Source organism: Phoenix dactylifera, chromosome 4, assembly GCF_051530095.1.
Source record: "Phoenix dactylifera cultivar Ajwa chromosome 4, Ajwa_hap1_PhDact_Kaust_v1.1, whole genome shotgun sequence".
NCBI lineage: Eukaryota > Viridiplantae > Streptophyta > Magnoliopsida > Arecales > Arecaceae > Phoenix > Phoenix dactylifera.
In genome coordinates this window covers 25,149,378-25,159,443 of record NC_143193.1, presented here as the reverse complement: position 1 = coordinate 25,159,443, position 10,066 = coordinate 25,149,378, and the positions used below count along the sequence as shown (strand labels likewise).

The 10,066-nt window shown below is 41.2% G+C and overlaps 1 pseudogene; it reads left to right on the top strand.

Annotated features, from left to right (window-relative positions):
* The first annotated feature begins 324 nt into the window (after positions 1–324).
* On the top strand, positions 325–422 carry LOC149753750 (small nucleolar RNA R71; annotated as a pseudogene).
* Positions 423–10,066: the final 9,644 nt, after the last annotated feature.

Sequence of the window (10,066 nt, the reverse complement as noted above, 5' to 3'; positions counted from 1 at the left end):
TATGTTCTACGGTTTTGACGGGTTCAATCCTTCTAAGTTCAATTTCCTCTACCTTCCTAGTAAGGGCTGCCATTTTAGCCTGAATATCATCCTGAGTATTAAGGTTGTAAAGGCCCCCGTGTGGAATGCTAGTAGGCTTAGGCAAAGGTTTATTCACTCTATCCCCTGTATCCCATAATTGTGCAGTCTCTGCGAGAGAGTCTAAATAGTCCCATGCCTCATCGGGTTGCTTTTCCAAAAATAGACCATTGCACAGTCTCTATAAATTGTTTTAATTGTGGAGACAATCCCTCGTAAAAGAAACTAATGGTTCTCCATGTTTCAAACCCATGATGAGGACAAGAGAGAAGCAAATCTTTAAATCTCTCCCAGCATTCATAAAATGTTTCATGGTCTTTTTGTTGGAAGTTACAAATGTGCCTTTTCAAAAAGTTAGTCCTTTGTGCGGGAAAGAATTTTTTCAAGAATTCTCTTTGCATATCCTGCCATGTTCCTAGCGATCTAGGTCTCAAGGAGTTCAGCCATGTTTTGGCTTTATCCTTTAAGGAAAAAGGGAACAAGGTCAATTTAAAGACATCTTCCGATACATTTGGCACTCTAAATGTGATGCTAATTTCTTCAAAATCTTTAAGGTGAAGATAAGGGTTCTCAGATTCCATTCCATGATACTTGGGCAGCAATTGAATTACTCCTGGTTTGATTTCAAAGTGTCCTACATTTTCAGGAATAATCATGCATGAAGGTTGACTAGTCCTAGTGGGATGTAAGTATTGTCGAAGTGTCATAACTGGGGGTCTACCTTCATCACCATAGTGACTTCCTACATCATCAGGAAAATTTGCCATCTCACCAGATCTGAGATTTTGCGAAAAAGTTTCAATAATGTGATCTAAGGAATTGTCAAAAGGTTGTCGACTCAGACGTCCAGTGTTGTCCCTATTCCAACCTAGCATACAAAATTTCAGAGTTTATTTATTTGTTTGTTTGTTTTTTTTTTTGTTTTTTTGTTTTTTTTTTAATGATTACCCTTGATCTTTTATTAAAGTTCTTATCAATTTTCAAGTAGCAACAAGGGTTAATGAGATTTGATGATAATAAAATTCTGATTCTAAACAAAAAAAAATTAAACACAGAAAATTCAAAGCATACAGCAGCAAAGTTTATATTAATTTAATGGTCATAAAAGTATCAGAATATCAATCAGACCGTTCAGATGAAAGAAACATGTGTCCTACAGCAGCCGACAAAATTGGAGTGCAATCAGACGGTGGATTACTCAGATATCAGAGTTTGATGCAGACTGTGCAGGGAATAAAAAACAGCAATAAAGTTTTTTTTTTTTTGAAAGAAAAAGGAAAAAAAAAAACTAAATACTAAGATACTGATTAAATCTAAAATTATACTAATAAATCAGCCGTTCCCCGGCAACGGCGCCAAAAACTTGGTGCAAAAATAAAATTGTTCTCCCAAGTGCAGGAGAATCGCACAAGTAGTAAATTCTCGGGAGTCCAAGGTCGAATCCTCAGGGAACGAAATATATATGAGATTATTTAATATAATTTTAGATTAATTAATTCAATAAATTTGTGGATTAAAATTATGTTTTGATTTTTAGAAATTAAAATCGGAGAACAATATAGCAATAAACAAAGTTCAATAAAATAAAGATGGTAGGGATCTGGAATCCCCCTTGACGATATTGCATCCAAGAAATAAACTCTATGATTCTTGATTAAAAATGAGTGGTAGGATAGATCTAATCATGGTATATGTTTCATGAACATATGAACTCAATTTCAAAGCATTCGTCGTGCTTTCTATGTCTACGACGAATCAAATACTAAAGCAATCCATATATCAATAATCATAATCCATTAAAGTGCTATCTACGAAATAACTATGCATGGATCAAAAACATATCAGTAAATATAATTCATTCAAGGCAAAAGTTTTAGAGTTTACTTCAAAGAGCAATACATCAAAGGTTTCTCCATATCCCTTCCTAAGAAATTAGCCGTCCATCAACATAAAAGAAATCTCCCCTGTTCCTCTTCCTTCACTCTTTCTTTTCTGTTTATTTTCGAAAACAGGACATGCCCTGTTTCCTCTCTTTCTTTTTTTTCTTTTCAATAGGGGCTCTGTTTTCGAATGAGGGATGGCAGCCCCTGTTTCTTCCGAATGGCCTAGATAACCAGCTCCCTTCCCCCCCTTTCGCGCACGCGGTGAAGACCAGCTGAGATCGATCCCTGATCCCACGGGATACGTGGAGATGAGCGTGACACGGACGGCTGGGATGATGGGATGCACGGATGGATGAAGCAGAATCGCGGGAGAAGCGGACGGGATGATCACAGGGCGCTGGGAGCTGATCACAGGGCACTGGCTGGGGGCTCTGAGATGCGTTGGATGCTGGGATGAAGTCGGATCTTTGCTGAGAAAGGATGCAGAAATGCTGGGATCTCGTGGACGCACGGGACCTAGATCTGGGAGAAGTTGGATGCAGGATCTTCGGATGGATGCGTGGGCTGCGAGGAAGACGCTGAAGGAAACTTGGGAGGAATGCAACGCACGGAGCTGGGAGCTGATAGAAGAAGCTGGGATCTCAGGACGTTGGGAGGTTGGGTGGTCGTTCGAAGCATACATCCCGGCTGGCAGCGGGATCTCCGGACGCGTGAAGGAAGCTGAGACGCGTGAAGGAAGCTTCACGGACGGCTAAGAGCTTGATCACAGAGCTGGGATCATAGACTCAGACGGGTTGATTGCTAATCCGGAAGAGGTAGATGGTGGATCGGAAGGAATGCTGGAAAATCGCACACGGGCTCATGGAAGTTGAGATGCGGCTGGAAATTCTGCTGGGAAGAGGTGTGCGTTCGTGTGCTGATGAATGCTGGGATGCGAACGTGGAAGCTTCACGGGTCCTGGGATCACGGTCACTAAGCTGGGAGGCAGACGTGTGGACATTGAAGGAAGCTTGGAACGCTGGGATGCTGTGGCCTTGGACTCATGGGTGATGAACCTGGATGGCTGAGCTTGATCGTTGGATGTGGCTGCACCTAGTCGGATAATGCTCCTTCTAGTGTGCAACTGGGACTGACCCCATGTGGTTGACTAGTCACCTACTATGATGCATCTTTTTGAACCCAATGTGCATTTTAACTTTGATTTCCGATCACCTGCACCCCACAAAAATATAATATTAATATAGCACTTCTATCATTATTTGTTAGCAATAATACTAATTTAAGTGATGTGTAGATCGCACTTTTGTGCTCTCATCACCTACTCCAAATAGGATTCCCAGTCCTAATCCAATTAGGACTCTAAGAATTCTACTCGAAGTAGGATTTGTGTTTAAGTCTACTTAATTAATTCCATTGTTCCTTCTTCAACTTATTATCAATCGAATTGATTACTTATGATTCCTAATCACGATTCAACCATCGGATCGATCAATGCCTCTAGTGTGTGTGACCCCATAGGTTCAATTCTGACTGGTAGTGAGATATATTGTGATCTCTATCATAATATCATTGAAAACTTCTTTCAATGGGTCGGAACGATTCCAACTCTACTCATTAGGGTTTATCGATCATCGAGACAATCCCTATGAGTGTTAGAAATCCGCTCATGCCGCAGAAAAATTTCAAAAATTTCAGATGCAGCGGAAGAGGCATGCGCGGGATCAACCATTCATCGCATGAACGTTGTTTAAAACCGTTCGTAGATAGATAAGGATTAAAAACCCTTTTTGAAAACATTAGAAGATCAGATCTTCACCTTGTGCGGGTAGATGATCACCGCAAACTGATGATCGTGGTTTTGGATGAAGGTTCGCTTGAAGCTGTTCAAGTGTCCGGCCTCTACGGGTATCCACACGAAGCAGGAACCGATCCAAGCTTTCTATCTCCCCGGGGTGCTAGCTTCCTTGCAGAGATAACTTTGATGGCTGATGTCCTCCCTTTTAATCAACCCTTGATTGTGCTTGGGAGGAGGAAGAAGAAGGATGAAGAGAGGAAGAAAATCAAAGCCCCTGCAGCCTTCTTTCTTTTCCCTGCGTTGGAAGGAAGAAGGGAGGAGGAAGAGGCCACCAAACAATCTTCCTTTGCTTTCCCTTGCTTGCGGCTGAAGATGGAGAAGGAGGAGAGGGAGGCCACGGCTGCAAGGAGAGGGAGATTACTTGAATTAGGTCAGCCCCCAAGCCTCCTCTTAAATAGCATCTAGGGCTCCTACAAGTTAGGAGCCCTTGATCCATTACCAAGAGGGGCGCCGGCCCCTCTTGTGTTGCCGCACCAAAGAAGCAAAGGAGGAGGGGCGTGAGCCCCTCCTTCTTGTGTTGCCCTAATCCTCATCTAATGAGGTTTGGGAGGCCCTTATGTGGTTTAGCCCTAATCCAATTAGGATTTAACCAAATAATGAATCAATTGGGTTCAATCTATACTAGTCCCAATCCAATTAGAACTTGAATGAACCATGACTCAATTGAACTCTTCAATCCTAACCCAATTAGGAGTCATGTTGATTCATTAGATTAATAATTAATTAGGATTTAAGAAATTCTAATCCAATTACAACTTATTTAATTTTAGTCCTAATCCAATTAGGACTCTAATTTGAATCCAAAGTCCTAATCCGATTAGGACTCTAGGAATCCTACTCCAAGTACGAATCCAATTTTAATTCAAAACTCCTAATCTAATTAGGATTGTAGGAATCCTACTCCAAGTAGGAATCCCAGTCCTACTCCAATTAGGATTCCCAATCCTAATCCAATTAGGACTCTAGGAATCCTACTCGAAGTAGGATTTGTGTTTAAGTCCAATTAATTAATTCCATTGTTCCTTCTTCAACTGAATATCAATCGAATTGATTACATGTGATTCCTAATCACGATTCAACCATCGGATCGGTCAATACTTCTAGTGTGTGTGACCCCATAGGTTCTATTCTGACTGGTAGTGAGATATATTGTGATCTCTATCACAATATTATTGAAAACTCCTTTCAATGAATCAGAACGATTCCAACTCTACTCATTAGGGTTAATCGATCATCGAGATAATCCCTGTGAGTCCCACCATCCACCAGTGACACCTAGCAGCATGTAGTGGCTACCCAGCAGAATAGAATGATGAACCTTTAGGTGCAGTTATTATGTGATACAGTCCTTCTATCGTGGATTCCTACAAGACGGAGGTCATGGATAACTCGTCAAACCCCTTCGTCTGTCATATGTCAAGATTTATTCGACTTAAGCTCGAGAGCGGAGAACTCTTTCTCCACTGTGCAATATGCCCCGGCCGAGGTCTTACGAACTCAGTCTTATAAATCACATAGGATCTCTCCTTATCTATCAAGGTCGATAGATTACTTATAGGTGCATACCTTACTCCTACAGTGAACCTACTGCAGCCAATCTACACTGCATGGACCCATATGGCTAGAGACCATGTATATGTGCAGTCAAACTACAATAACCTCACTGTGAGTAACCGAAACATCGCAGGTTAAAAGACCAGTCACACTACTGCAACATCAAGCAAGTCACTAACGAGTGGATAGACATCCAAGTGACTTCTTATTTTGGTCACGCTCAGTACCCTTATTCTTAACAAGCACCTGCACTATTACTTCAGTGTCTCCACACCATGGACTTGAGTCTCGTCCATCCATAGGAAAAGTAATGTGTGCACTGATCTCATCGGATCGATCACCATCCTCGTGACGATCCATCGATCAGGAGCGTTTAGAAATTAATCACTAATGATACATGGCTCAAATTCTCAACTCTTGAGAATATGCATCATCATCTTATTAATTCCTTGGACGATTCATAGACACAATAACAATATGAATGAATAAGATGCCTTTCATTTATTCAATAATAAATAGTCAAGTACAAAATTATGTCCCTAGAATTAACAATGTGTCAGCCAGATTGGCTTCTAGGGCATACATCTAACAATCTCCCACTTGCACTAAAGCCAATTGGTCATATATTTTAGGCCCATCTTCTCAAGGTGGGCTTCAGTCTTTTGCTGACTCAACTGCTTAGTGAATGGGTCTGCCACGTTGTCCGCGGAGTCTACTCTCTGCACCTCGACATACTTCTTCTCAACATAGTCGCGTATGAGGTGGAAGCGCCGCTCTATGTGCTTGGACTTCTGATGAGACCTTGGCTCCTTAGCAAGAGCTATGGCGCCATTATTATCGCAACAGAGTGTTATGGCATCTGATGTCATCACATCCAACTCTGCAATGAATTTCTTGAACCAGAAGGCTTCTTTAGCAGCTTCAGAGGTGGCGATGTATTCAGCTTCCATAGTAGAATCAGCAATGATCGGTTGTTTAGAACTCTTCCAATTCACCGTACCACTATTGCACAAGAACACATATCCAGATGTCGACTTCCTATCATCGACATCAGTCATGAAATCTGAATCTGTGAACCCTTCTACCTTTAACTCTGATGATCCTCCAAAGACCAAGAATAAATCTTTAGTTCTTCTCAAGTACTTAAGAATATTCTTCACAGCTGTCCAGTGTTCTTCACCTGGATTCGACTGATATCTGCTTGTGACACTCACAGCAAGGGCTATATCAGGTCGTGTACATAGCATGACATACATGAGGCTCCCTATTGCTGATGCATAGGGGATCTTGCTCATGCGTTGAATCTCTTCAGATGTGTTGGGGCACATCTTCTTGGAGAGATGAATTCCATGCCTTAGGGATAAGAGACCCCTTTTAGAGTTTTTCATGTTGAACCTTTTCAGCACTTCCTCTATGTACATCTTCTGTGATAAGCCAAGCATCCTTTTAGATCTATCTCTATAGACCTTTATTCCCAAAATATAGGATGCTTGTCATGACCCCCGCCCCGTTTCCGGCGGGCCGCCGCGATGGTCCTAGGGTGCGGGTAGGCATAAGGCCACCAGCCACCACGTAGAACCCTACTACCTATCAATCATCCATAAATTTTGAAAATTTTGGCATGATGCATGCACAAAATGATCACCTTTCCTATGGTGACCTGTCAGGATTATCTCATTACATACAACAACGCTACCTGTCAGAGCAGCAATTACATAACCTGTCACATAACGAACCTGGACAATATATATCAATACATCATCACAGGCATATAACTCAACTGTATAAAAATCTGGTTCCCATTCCATCCATGGTCAAACCCATATCCACAACAGGATCTATGACTGTAACTATACACTAAATACAACAGAAGGTTTATAATACACCAAAAGGGGATAAACCTCTATCTACATTATGCTATACTATGGAGCGGCACAGCTAGCAGGCAATCTCTAACCCTGCTCCTCTCTATACAATACCTGCCCTGCAATCAAAAACACCAAACTGGGGAGTGAGTATATGAATACTCAGTGAGTGGAGTAGAGAGTACTATGCACATGAGACAAGATATAATCATGGCTCGAGGTGAAATCTCAAGAGCATATGAGCAGTCGTTAAGAACAGGGTACACATAACTCAACATAAGAAATAAGGAGTAAATCATCACAATCCCAATCAACTCATCTGGAGCATATATAGAATAATCAAATAAGTATGTATGATAACATGAATATGCTCAACAGGTCATAGTACTGAATCATATAAATCAGGTGTCAATAGGCTGAATCATCAACAAGACAGCTATCGGAAGGTGGGTTTTACGCCCCAAGCGAACCAGCAACAACTCCCTACTGTCACATGCATACATAGAATATGACACCACACCAATATGTAAATCGGGGTGTCAATATGCGAAATCATCACTAGACAGCTGTCGGGAGGTGGGTTTTATGCCCCAGGCAAACCAGCAACAACTCCCTACTGTCACATGCATATGCAGGATAAGACACCATACCGATAATATAAATGCTGGCCAGTATCCAGAACAGAAATTCATCTCACATCTATATACTAAATGGCACCTCGCGGGAATTCTACATCCGCGGAAAGTCATACTGCACCTCACGGGGTCTTACTATGCCCGGCGGCAAGCAGAATATAAGTCGTAGGACCGGCCGATCCTACGCCTAGGGCCATGTCCCCCCTAGGAAGGGACTGGGCTCCGCCCACCCAGAAGGCTACTATGTGCACAAAGGCCGATGTTCAACCCCCATCGACTATAGGTGTCCTGCAGATACTGCCAAGCCATGCATAAATGCCATAATGCACCCTCCCAATACTCTACTAAGAAGGAGTATGATCAAGACTACCATTCACTCGACTCCGACCCAATCATAAACTAACATCAGGGTTGGGAGTGAGGGTCAAGGAAGTGCAATACAACTCAATATACCACTAAAAAGGCTCTACAAATCTTTGAAATAGAGGAAATAAAATCAATTTACAAAAGAAATCATTTCACAATTCGGAATCAATTTGATTACTCATCAACCCTCATAATTCCTCTCAATGTTCCCTCAAATGCATGTACAGAATAATCAAGCATGGAGAATCAAGATTATAGAGGAATCTACTACAACAATTAATCAATAAGCTCAGGTGGAATCAAGTCACACTTGGCAACATTTATGAAAATGAATAAGGAATGTGCTAATGGTGCAAAGTACAAACTCCCACTCACCTGTCAATCCAGCACAGCCCTGATATGCCTCCAAAAATCTACAGCAGGCAGTGGAAAACTTTCTCCTCTTGTTTTCTAGCTTCTTGCCCAACTGTGACATGCATTTACAATACATTTAGTCCTGTATCAAGGGCTATAATCTACGTGCCAATTATAATATAGAAAACTTTAATTGATTCAACTCCCCCGTTTCCTAAATCTTTTCTTTTCTTTCTCTTTTTCCTTTTAATTAATTAACTCACCATTTATGTGTATTAGGAACTCCCTTGCATGAGTACAAGGTCCTTTTTAGCTTGATCTAGGCTTAATACTCTATTATGGCATGAATTCCCTTATTTTCTACCCGGATGAACAGTAATCCGGACCGACAGCGGGTTATTTCATCCCGGTTTTGGTCCACTTTCTAAACTCCAAATTTTATGAAATTTATACCCAATGTTCTACACTCATGAGATTTCCAAAATGGTAACATGCATCCCCATCGGAGGCCGATTGTCCCTCAAAATAATTCACCGAAGTTGAGACTTCGACACGGTTTTTCCGTAGTGCCGGAAAAATTTGTCGAAATCCGATTCTTCCTTTTTTAACACCCTTTTCAACTGTGATCAACTCTTTCTATAGCATAAATTCTTTAGAATACTAGGTAGGGATGGATATTTACCTTTTTCTTCTTGTAAAACTGGGGTCCTTGCGTAGAGGGGAAGGAGACCTACGTTTTTCCCTTCAGCTGGAAGTGCAACCGGGATCCCTTTACTCCTCGAATCCCCTTCCTCTTCTTCTTTCTTCTTCTTCTTCTCTTTTTCTTTCTTTCTTTCCTCTCTGTTTCACGCCTGAGACTCCCCTTCTCTGTCTCTCGGTTTCATTCCAAAAGCCACAGCAAATCCCTCTTTAAATCACATCAAAGCACTATTCACCCTTTGTTTAATATTATTAAATTCCCATTTTGCCCTTGCCACTTCGATATATCTGCAACTATGCCATTATCTTTTGATTCCTTCCCATTTTGCCCCTAACACTTCAACGCATCTACTATTATGCCATTAACTTTTGATTCCTTCCAATTTTATCCCTTATATCAATTTTGAAGGACTATTCTATCTTTTTTTATATATATAAAAAAATTTTAGGGTTATTACATTCTCCCCCCCTTATATAAAATTTGTCCTTGAATTTAAAAGGATAAATTACCTGATTACTCAAAGAGGTGAGGGTATTTGCTCTTCATACTTTGCTCCGACTCCCAAGTGCATTCTTCAACATTGTGCCGGTGCCATTGGACCTTCACCATACATATTTCCTTATTTCTTAGCTTTCTGATCTGAGTATCAAGGATAGCTACAGGAAGTTCTTCATAAGAAAGGTCTTCCTCTACTGTAACTTCCTGCACTGATAGCACATGGGATGGATCTGGCACATACTTCCGGAGCATAGATATATGGAATACTGGATACACAT